The sequence below is a fragment of the Phyllobates terribilis genome, unplaced genomic scaffold (genome assembly GCF_046119375.1).
Source record: "Phyllobates terribilis strain yellow unplaced genomic scaffold, ASM4611937v1 Scaffold_5__5_contigs__length_657084704, whole genome shotgun sequence".
Classification (NCBI taxonomy): Eukaryota; Metazoa; Chordata; class Amphibia; order Anura; family Dendrobatidae; genus Phyllobates; species Phyllobates terribilis.
In genome coordinates this window covers 135863270-135873907 of record NW_027362765.1, presented here as the reverse complement: position 1 = coordinate 135873907, position 10638 = coordinate 135863270, and positions in this window count along the sequence as shown.

The window sequence follows — 10638 nt, the reverse complement described above, 5'->3', positions numbered from 1 at the left end:
CACCAGGAAAAGACTAGAAGCCAGCAAATGACAACAAGATGGCCGATAGTAAAACAACATAGATTCTAACCGTTGGCAGCCCCACGGTACTCGATTACCAGCCACCACTATTTTTCCCGGTGTGCCTTCCCCGTGTTACAGAAGCACGTGTTACACAATATCAGCCATGCTCTGGCCAATGCAGTCACAGGGAAGGTCCACCGAACCACAGACACGTGGACAAGTTCTTGTGGACAGGGACGCTACATTTCTCTGTCGGCACACTGGGTGAACGTTATGGAGTCTGGGACTGAGTCAAAAGCTGGGACATAACACATCTTACCCACACCAAGAATAGCAGGCCCAACTTCTGACGCACCCCCTGGGCCAGTGCTGTAGTGTGGCGCGCGCGCGTGCGCGCGGGGAATACCCGGAGCCGGATCCGATGGGGGTAGTAGTCTTCGTGTGGCGGTGACCCGGTCCGTGCCCAGGGTGGTCAAACTAAGTGGCAGTTATTGGTATGATGGTATTAGTGTCCGACTACGCCACCCGTTGAATGCGGCTATGAAGCCGCCGCTGCAGGCCGGTGGTACGGATGTGCAGCGTGGATGGTATAACCCCCAACGGGAGGGGTATGGCCTCAGGGCAGAGGATGAGGTTGATGTTGGGAGTGATGGTGTGGATGTCCCAGCACTAATGGTGCGACAAGGAAGCACGGAGACGCGAGGGTACAGTTCAGGGTTTTTACTGATGGTACAAGGCAAATTCCCCCGGGAGTACTGGCTAGTAGTTGGGGCCTGGTTAGTCTGCGAGTAAGCCGGAGTTCCCCTGGCCAGGTGGAGTTGTAGGCCTTCCCGTTAGTCTGTACCCTTCCTGGCTACCCTGCTTTCGGCGGTTACAAGTAGCCCACGTCCCTGGGTATACCGTGTGGTGCTCACCCGTATGGCTGGTGACCTGGGGCCTCCTGTTAGCCTCCGCTCCGGGATGGCGGTGCTGGTCCCTTCGTTGTGACTGAGCCTCCGGGCTTTTATGGCCAGAGGACCTGGAATCCCCTGCCAGATGGATTCTGCTGCTGGGTATATCTTAGTCCCCACAGCCTCGGACTCCTGTGTCCGGTTTTTGTACCTTCTCCCAGGGCGAGCTCTGCACAGCTCCAGCCCCTGGCGCTTCTCCTTGGCTCCTACAGAGCTCCTGAGGTCTATCTGTCCCTGTTTCTGCGTGTCCAGACCAGACTCCGTCTCTGTCTGGAACTCCTCTCTCCTACCCCTGCCTCAGCCCCAGTTTATGTAGGGGAAGTTCTTCCCCTCCCAGGACTGGGCAGGAGGTGTGGCATGCTTAGGATTCCTGCCCAGGAGACCTCCCACCTGCTCACAGACGTAATATTGCTATTACTATGGAAACCAGACCCCTGGGGTGCCACACTTCCATCAGTCTCCTCATATGCCAGTTCCTTTCTCTCCTCCTCCTTCTCATCCTCAGCTGAACTAGCCTCCCCATCACTCCCCAGGTGGGAGCTCTGCAGCACTGCCTTGGCGAAGTGGCAGCACGCTCTGCTGAAGCTCATCTGTCTAGGTGATAAAGCTCACAACGCAGCAGAACTGTTGAAAGGGATAACAGACCAGACCAATCAGTGGCTTTCCCCGCTGAACCTCCAACCAGGTCTGGTTGTGTGTGATAATGGGTGTAACTTGGTGGTGGCTTTAAAGCTTGGCAAGCTGGCACGTTCCATGCATGGCCCATGTGCTGAACTTGGTTGTACAGCAGTTTTTAAAAACATACCCTGACTTGCCAGACCTACTTGCCAAGGTACGCCGTGTCAGCGCCCATTTCCGAAAGTCATCTAAAGCTTTCGCTGGTCTAGCTGCGCTGCAGCAGTGCTTTAATTTGTTTCATCACCGACTGATTTGTGACCTGCCCACACACTGGAATTCGACCTTTCATATGTTGGCAAGGCTTAGTGAGCAGCAGGGGGCAGTGGCTAAATTCCAGCTTCTCAGTGCCCGTCAGAGTAACACTCAGCCCCCACACATAACAACTGCCGAGTGGGTGTGGATCGCTGACATATATGAGGTTCTTCAAAACTGCACCAACATGGTGAGCTCTGATGACGCTATTATCTGCGTAACCAGCATCCCGCTGCTCTGTCTATTAAAACGTTTGCTGCAGAATCTCAAAGAGGAAGCCTTGAATGCCGAGCAGGTGGCTATGGAGCAAGATTTTACAGTGGCTGATATCACATTGCCCAGACTCAGACAATATTCTCAGGCCACATTGGGTGATGACGAGGAACAGGAGGAGGAGGAGCAGGAGTTTTTGGTCTGTGCTTCAGAGGGGACTCCCAATCCCAGCTTCATGCCTGTCCAGCATGGATGGCCTGAAGAGGAGGAGGAGGCGATACGTTGTGAGGAGGAGAGGATGGTTAGTGTTTGTCCTGGTGGGGACACTGAATGTTTGACTCTCTGTAGTTTGCCACATATTATGGCACAGTTCATGTCCAGATACCTTGCCCAAGACCCTCGCGTGAAAGACATTTTGTCCACCATTAAATACTGCCTGTGCACCTTTCTTGACCCACGGTACAAGGAGAAATTTCCTTCTCTTATGTCGGAGGCAGACGTGCTGTTTTCAGTGCATGCATGCCAGAGGGCCGTTATTGAAGAGTTGCTGAAAAGATTACTCTCAGACAATGCTGCTGGCAGAGGTACCGGCTCTTTTCACCCACAAGGATTACAGAGGAGGGACACGCACACCAGGTGCAACTCAGTGTGTGGGGGGGGGGGGATGTCCACCAACTGGGCCATTTTCATGAAACCGTCACATCAGCAAGGGCTATCTGTGGATGTAACTATGACAAGGAGGGAGAAGTTAACCAAGATGGTGAAGGAGTACTTAAGTGACCATACCAGTGTCCTTCCTGATTCTTCAGTGCCCTTTAACTATTGGTTGTCCAAGCTGCACACTTGGCCCGACCTCTCCTTGTACGCCTTGGAGGTGCTGCCATGCCTTGCTGCAAGTGTGTTGTCTGAGCGGGTTTTTAGTTCGGCCTGTGCAATCATAACGGATAGGTGCACACAACTGTCAACAGAAAATGCAGACAGGCTGACTCTTCTAAAATTGAACAAGGGCTGGATTTCCGCTGACTTTGTAAGCCCTACGGATGACAGCAACCCAACGTAAATGCAGCCCAAATGATCTTTTTTGGAAGTTGTCTTAACGTCCATCCCTTACCAAACCCATTTTGTAATGGAAATCACGTCCTACTCCTCCTGCTTCTGCAACAAGTACTTAGTGGTCATATATGTATACCCCACGTGGGTAATGTTTTTAAATTTGTAAACCTTTGTACATTGTGCAATGGTGAAACTTGTACTCTCTATCTCCAGCAATTATAATAACTGCAAAATTTATTGTGAGGTCCCCATCACGGTCTCTTTCAGCGTGTATGATACAGACCCCTTTTTGGAAACCTTTGTACATTTTGCAATGGTCAAATTTCTACTCTTAATCGCTATATATTCTATTATTATAATTTTTTTTATTTTGTTGCCCTTCTCACGGTCTCTTTAAGCGTGTATCTGGGAGCCTGATGTTGATTTTTGGGTCTGCACTTGGACATTGTGGAACATCAATGCATTAATATGCTCCACACACTTCTTCAGGTTTCAGCCTTACACGGAATAATAATATGAGTAATGAAACATGCTCTCTATATATGCTGCTAGTTCGAAAATCGTACCCACACATCCCTTTATAAAGGGAAATTCAACATAATACCTCTGTTAGCATATGCCATATACTGCTGACATACGCAGTACCCCAGTAGGTGGGTGGAACGCCTGGGTAAAAAATCTGTGTCTGGCCGGGGTCCCACTAGCGTATGGCATCCGATGTGATTGACATTCGGCTCCTGCTTTGTTGTGAGCGAGAGCCGAGTGTCAGTGCTCTGTGATCCGATCCTCTCGCACAGAAAGGTTCACAGCACAGCTGCAGAGGGGACGGAAAAATCAATTTCTCCATCTCCTCTCTTGCTGGTGTCGGCGGGAATCGCACTGCACTGGGATATCATCCGAGTGCAGTGCGATATTTCACACGCACCCATAGGCTTATATGGGTGCGTGTGATCCGAATCCAGCATGCAATCGCAGCATGCTGCGATTTTTTTTCAGCCCGATCGCAATCCGATTGGGGCTGGAAAAAAAAAAAACGCCATTGAGCACACCAGCATAGGATTAAATTGGTACGTATGCAATCCGATTTTTTATCGGATTACATTCGTCCGATTTAATCGCAATTGAGAGAGAGCCCTCTGAGGGTGAAACCACTGGCCCTTCCCCTGTGTTACAGCCTTCCCAGTCTGCTGTTCAGGAAGCAGACATTGATGCCTCTTGCCCGCAACCTGCAGTTGCACATACAGTAAGAACATTCAGCAACCACGTCCACTTTTTGGTCCCAGCGCAGTGTTAAGTTTTCCTTTGTCAGCATATATGTCTCTTCCCAAATTGTTAGCTAAATAGGGCATATATATTCGTTAGCAATTTACATTGTCCGGTGCTGGACAAAGACCATTCCTGGCTTCTCCAGGCTCCTAAATGAGACTTGTGTCTGTCGCTTCCCTTAAATTTTCAAAATTTTGTGAAAAAAAAAATGGTGGTGGGGTATTGGCCAGTTTCTGTACATTTTAAGCAGGTCTAAGAGATTGGGTTAATACGCTCCATAGACCCATTCAGGCCGCAACCTTACACATATTGGAACATGGTCATTGCGACGCTAAGGCCTTTACCTGATGTAATGCAGCGGCTTGCTTGGCATTACTGTAATGGTCCAGGATGTGTTTTGGGCTGACCATGTACCTCCCCCTCAGGTGACTGGTCACATGACTATGACATAGTACAGGTCCTGTGCACACAGAATGTCTGATCACATGACTGTGACATCAGCACAGGTTCTGTGGGTGTGTACTACAGGATATATAAACCCTGGTAGTCTTGACACAGGGGGTGTGTGTAAGGCGTGAGGCCTGTTCCTGTGTGGGACACAGCTAGAGTGTGAGGCCTAGTGAGGCCTATTGAAGCCTGGTGAAGCCTGAAAGGCGGCGGCTGGATCCTTAGCTGTGTAAGCGATCCCAGTAGCCTTGGAGGGCCAGAGGCTTGGAAGGCAAGAGCCTGAAAGGCAGAGGCTGGATGTTGGCTGTGTAAGCATACCAGTAGCCTTGGATGGTACGAGGGCTGGAGACCCCCATCTGGGAAGCCGTAAAGCCACAGGGGTGGCAGAATAAACCTGAAGCAGCTAAAACCCGCCAAAGGTAAAAACACTGCGTTATATGGACATTTATGTTGTTGCCTAGCTGAGGGCTGTAACTAGAGCCAAGTGGACGTGACTGTCGCTGGAAAGGCTCCCGAATGTTATGTGTATAATATGCCGGTGAGCCACTAAGATGGACTGTGTGATAAGCAGTTATGAAGTGCAATAAACTGTTGAAGTGTGAAAACTGAAAAACGTGGCTGGTGTGCTTTAATTGACCCGGTGCAGCGAGTATCCCCCAGTATGATGACTAGCGCTGCCTTACACTGAGCTCTGTAGCACTGCCTGTCACCTGAGTAATACACTCCACAGACCTTGTCATTCTCTGGGACATATCCTGTAATTACTTCGTTGTTGCTTAAAACCATGCAAGATACATTCAACCTGGTTGGGCAGTATCCAGAAGAAGTGCATAGGCTTGTGCGAGATTGGTCAATGGCACTCCTGTCTCTTTCCCTTGAGGAGGCTGCTTCAAAGTAAAATGAGGTTTGTACATGTTCCTGACATGGGTTTCAGGCCTGACAGATTGACCACAATACAGGCCCTCCCTTGCATACACTGTATTCAGAATTTAATTCAAATGCTTTTGGTGTCTGGTAGAATCCAATTCACTGACATTGATCATACAGCTCCCTCAACTCCTGTATTATATTCACCTTACAGCGGCTTCACCCGCTATGACAGTGGCTCCATTGTGAACTGGTGGCCAAAATGAGCTGTGGCGCTCACAAAACTCAGGTTTCACGGCAGGTTTCACCGCTGGCCCTCTGAAAATGTGAAGCGAGGGCTGGATAATGACATTGCTGTGGACGTGGTTGTGGTGGCGAGCAAAGCTTGAAATTCAAATGGGCATGTTTTAGCTGGCATTGTAAAAGTGTTGGGGAATATGTATTCCACTATCTAGCTAACAATTTTGAATGAGGGAGGTCCCTCCCAAATGTAGGAGTGAGAGCCCTCCCAAATGTATGATACAGGGCCACCTGAGGGCCCTTCCCAAATTCAGGTTTCATGGCACCTGCTGGGCCTCTGAAAATCGAAAGCGAGGGCCGCATAATGACATGGCGGTGGACGTGGTGGTGGTGGCGGGCAAAACCCAAAATTCAAATGGCCATGTTTTAGCTGGCATTGTAAAAGTGTTGGGGAATATGTATTCCACTATCTAGCTAACAATTTTGAATGAGGGAGGGACCTACCAAATGTAGGAGTGAGAGCCCTCACAAATGTAAAAGGAAAAAGTAAAGCCAAAACGCTACGTGTGAACATATGTTAAAGGGGAAGTATAATTTTTTTTTAATTTTTTTATTTTGCGTTATATACAAGTAATTATGAAAGAAAAAATGTTTCTTAGCATTTTTCCCTTTAAAAAAAAAATTTAGGTTTGGTTTGGTAGGTCTTCTTATAAATCCGTAAAACCGGCGCAATAGTCCGACAACATTATTCCCAGATACTATATGTGAGTCAGAAAGGCATGCAGGCATCTTCTCTATGCTGTTCCCATTTAGTTTTAGCACTTTCCCATCCATTTCAGCTTTTTTCTCAGGTCCCCAGACCTGTTTGTTGGGTCTAGCAGAAAAATATTCGGTTTTCCCATTGACTGGCATTGGATTCGTTACTCGGGACGAATATCCGAATATTAGAAAATATTCGGACCGATTTTCCCGAATCCGAATATTTCACTATTCGATCATCACTAGCGCTCCAGCTAGGGCAATGGAAAGTTCAATACAAACAGTACAAACAATTTCTACAAACTACTCTCTACTAAATTCCTACCTGGCTTCCTATCAGGCCGTGCTGCTACAGCACCCTAGCTTAAAATCCTGCTCTACACCCTAACACAGTCAAACATCGGTGTCACATTCACAGTTCTGTAGTGCTTAGAAGGAAGTCTGCTAGCTCCTGCTTGTACCCGATGTAGTGGAGCTGAGTTTGTTGTGTTGAGCTATTCCTTCAGGTTAATGGATCTGTCTTCTTTCGGGTAAAGGCAAGACTAATTCTCACTTTCAATGCTGAAGGATCACTGGTACCACAGTGTTGTTCTCTCTCTCCAGGTTACAAGGTTACAGGTGCTTGGGGAAAACCACGCTGGCTGTGCGATGCGAATCTTTCCTTCTGACACAGTCTCACTGATAGTGCCCGGTTTCCTCAGGATCAATCTTCTACCTTGAAGCTGATAGTTCATTTACAAGTCTCTCACTGTTAGGACACACTTAATGTCCTGTCCCCTTGACACAGGCACGAGTCTCTCTCTTCACTTCCTGAACCAACACTTCCTGCATCTTGCTCAAACCAACACAACACAAGCTGCAGGAGAAAAGAAGTAGTGCACGTACACACAAATCAGTGGGGAGCAATTGACGCGCCCAGGGGATGGGGGTGGACGACTACTCGGCGCCCGGGCCTTGCTGTTGGTTTTGGGGGATGCCGCGGTGGCCGGCTCCCGGGCCCATATCCTGGGGTCACTCTTAAAAAGCAAGGAATAATGGGGGGAAAGGTGTATGGGAAAAGGGGAATGTTCGTGACGCCACCCGTGGTGTCTGGTGAGGATCACCAGCGCTGCTACAGTCCTCTGAGGCCGGTGATCAGGCAGCTTAGTTGGTGCGGCTCCACACAGGTGGAGCAGGGCCTCAGGGCAGCATAGGAGAAGGGATGCAGGATAGAGCGTTGGCAAGTGCAGTGCCGCGGAGAAAAGAACGGAAAGAGGCAGTATTTGAAGTCATCCAAGTCTTTACTCACAGTAGTGCTTTCTCAGCTCAGAGCTTCTCTCTGCTAACACACGGCGAGCTGCGGCCGCCAGGGTGGGGTTCAGCACACTCCAGGTAGTTCAGGAGCGCTTGACAGGACCCCCGCTCTAAAGTGTTCCTCTCCTGGTGAACTTCTCCCGCCTTGTGTCCCCCACTGTGTCCCGTACTGGTACTGCGATGTCCTTGATGGGTAGCTTGTAGCTCCCGGACCAACTGGGTGCCCTTCTTGGTTAATGGTTAATAGTGGTGAGAACTTGGCGTAAGGCCGGGTCCCTCTGGATGAACTCAGATTAGGGAATACAGGTGGCGACTCCGCTCCGTCCGTATCCCCCTGGGATCCACATAAGCCTCCGGACTTTTCCGACAGAGACGTGAAGTGCAAAGTCAGATAATCGGGGACCGGTACCCCCTCTTGCAGCAGGGTCTCTCTGGCAGGGCCAGAATAAGGTATGCAGGTGGCGACTCCGCTCCGTCCCCACCCCCTGAGATCCTTTTGCCTGTGGAGCCTAACTCCTCTGCTCCCCTCCTGGGCCTTCTTGGTTGGACTCTGACCGGGGACAGAGCCGGTTATAACTCTGCCCCAATCCCCCGTCTCGAGGCCTGAGACCGGGAACCGTGGACCGAGGCGGCTGCAGCCTTGTGCTGACCTGCCGTCCCAAAGACCCACGACTAAAGACCTGGTTATTAAAATGGCCTCCAGTTATATTCTATTAAGTGCTAAAGTAAAGTGCTTCCTCCACCCTCACTCACTACTTGGTTCCCCCTAACTTTGGTTCCCCTCAACTCCTCCATTCCGGACCGGGGCAGCACTATGGTGCTTTAGGTCCCCTTCAGAACTGGAGTGGTGTAGTGTTGAGTGTGTGGTTGGGGTCCTGTGTGGTGCTCCATCCTTACCTTGGAGAGGAGATACCACACCTCATTCTGAGGTGCAGTACCGCTGTGGCGACTGAACCCTCAGGGGCGCCACACAATGTCTTTCAAAGTCACAGTGTAATTCAGTTCTTGTCAGGGGTTGACACCCTACACATGATTACAATAAATTAACATCTAGAGGTGATCATTAAGGACAGCATGCTCTACACTTTAGGTTCACAATCTGTGGTACTTGTATCCCAGGGAGTACATGCCATGTCTCAAGGGGCTACCCACACTATTCTGATTTTACTGGGAAGCCTTGGGGGACTTTGATGCATTTCTTTGAGTAGGGGTACAAAGCATAGGAAGTAGAGATGATAAAATCTTTTGAAGCTTGAATTTGCCAAATAAGTGAAATATTTCCTAAAAATTCTATTTGCAGTGAATTGATTTGCTATGAATTGCAATACTGCAAAGCCTCCACTTGCCATGAAATGATGTGTGTAACAATCTGAGGTCTTCTAAGACTGTATCCAACTCTTTTAAATCTCTTTAACATAAATACAGACTTAGCAATGTAGAAGTTAGCTCAGCATAGAAACGGATGGTAACCCAGTAGTAACCAACAGCCAATTTGATAGCCCAGCACACTGACAGATTTTTCTTGTTGTTTTAAATAAAAAGGATCGAAAAATTATCCATTTTAGTTTACTGTTATCAGGCACTCTGTTCTTTGCAGAACACTGACTCAAACTCATGGTATCGCTGTCAGATGTAACATCATCCTACTAGTGTTGTCATTTATTCCACAAAGCCTTTTGCTTCATCAGTGGGAAAGGAGGCTATTTGTGACTTGTGTTTGGTAAACTTTCATGACTCCTTTTAAGTATGATGTCCCCCAAAATGCCCACCCACATACAATATAATACCGCACAATGAATTACCCCACAAAAGCACAGTATGATGACTACAGTGACCCCAGCAAGGTTTGATGTCCCAACAACACAGTAAACATAGCAAATACACTTACAATAATCTTAAACAAAATGAGTCAGTGACTGGTACAGGAGGAGCGAGGACCCTGCCCGCGAGGGCTCACAGCCTACAAGGGATGGGTGAGGATACAGTAGGTGAGGGTAGAGCTGGTCGTGCAGCGGTATGGTGGAGCAGTGGTTACAGCAGGTTGTAGGCTTGCCGGAAGAGGTGGGTCTTCAGGTTCCTTTTAAAAGTTTCCACGGTGGGTGAGAGTCTGATATGTTGGGGTAGAGAGTTCTAGAGTAGGGGGGATGCACGGGAGAAATCTTGTATCTATAAACAGTATGATGGCTCAACAGCTCCTTAAACACTGTATGTATGATGTCCCCTTGACTCCTCTATATGCAGTATGTCCCCCACAGACCCCATATACACAGCATGATGTTCCCACAGGCACTGAATATGCAGTATAATGGCCCCCACAGCTCTTTATATACAATATGATGGCCTCAACAGCTTCTTATACTTAGTATGATGGACCCCACAGCTCCTCTATATATATTATATTAGCCACCACAGATCTCTGTATAAAGTATGACAGCCTCCACAACTCCCTATTCACAGGATGATGCCCCCCCGCAGCTCACTATATACAGTATGATGGCTCCTACAATTCCCTATGTAAAGTATGGGTCTCTACAGCTCTCTATATACAGTATGGGATCCCCATATCTCCCTATATACAGTATGATGGCCCCACAAATCCCCATATACAGTATGAGGC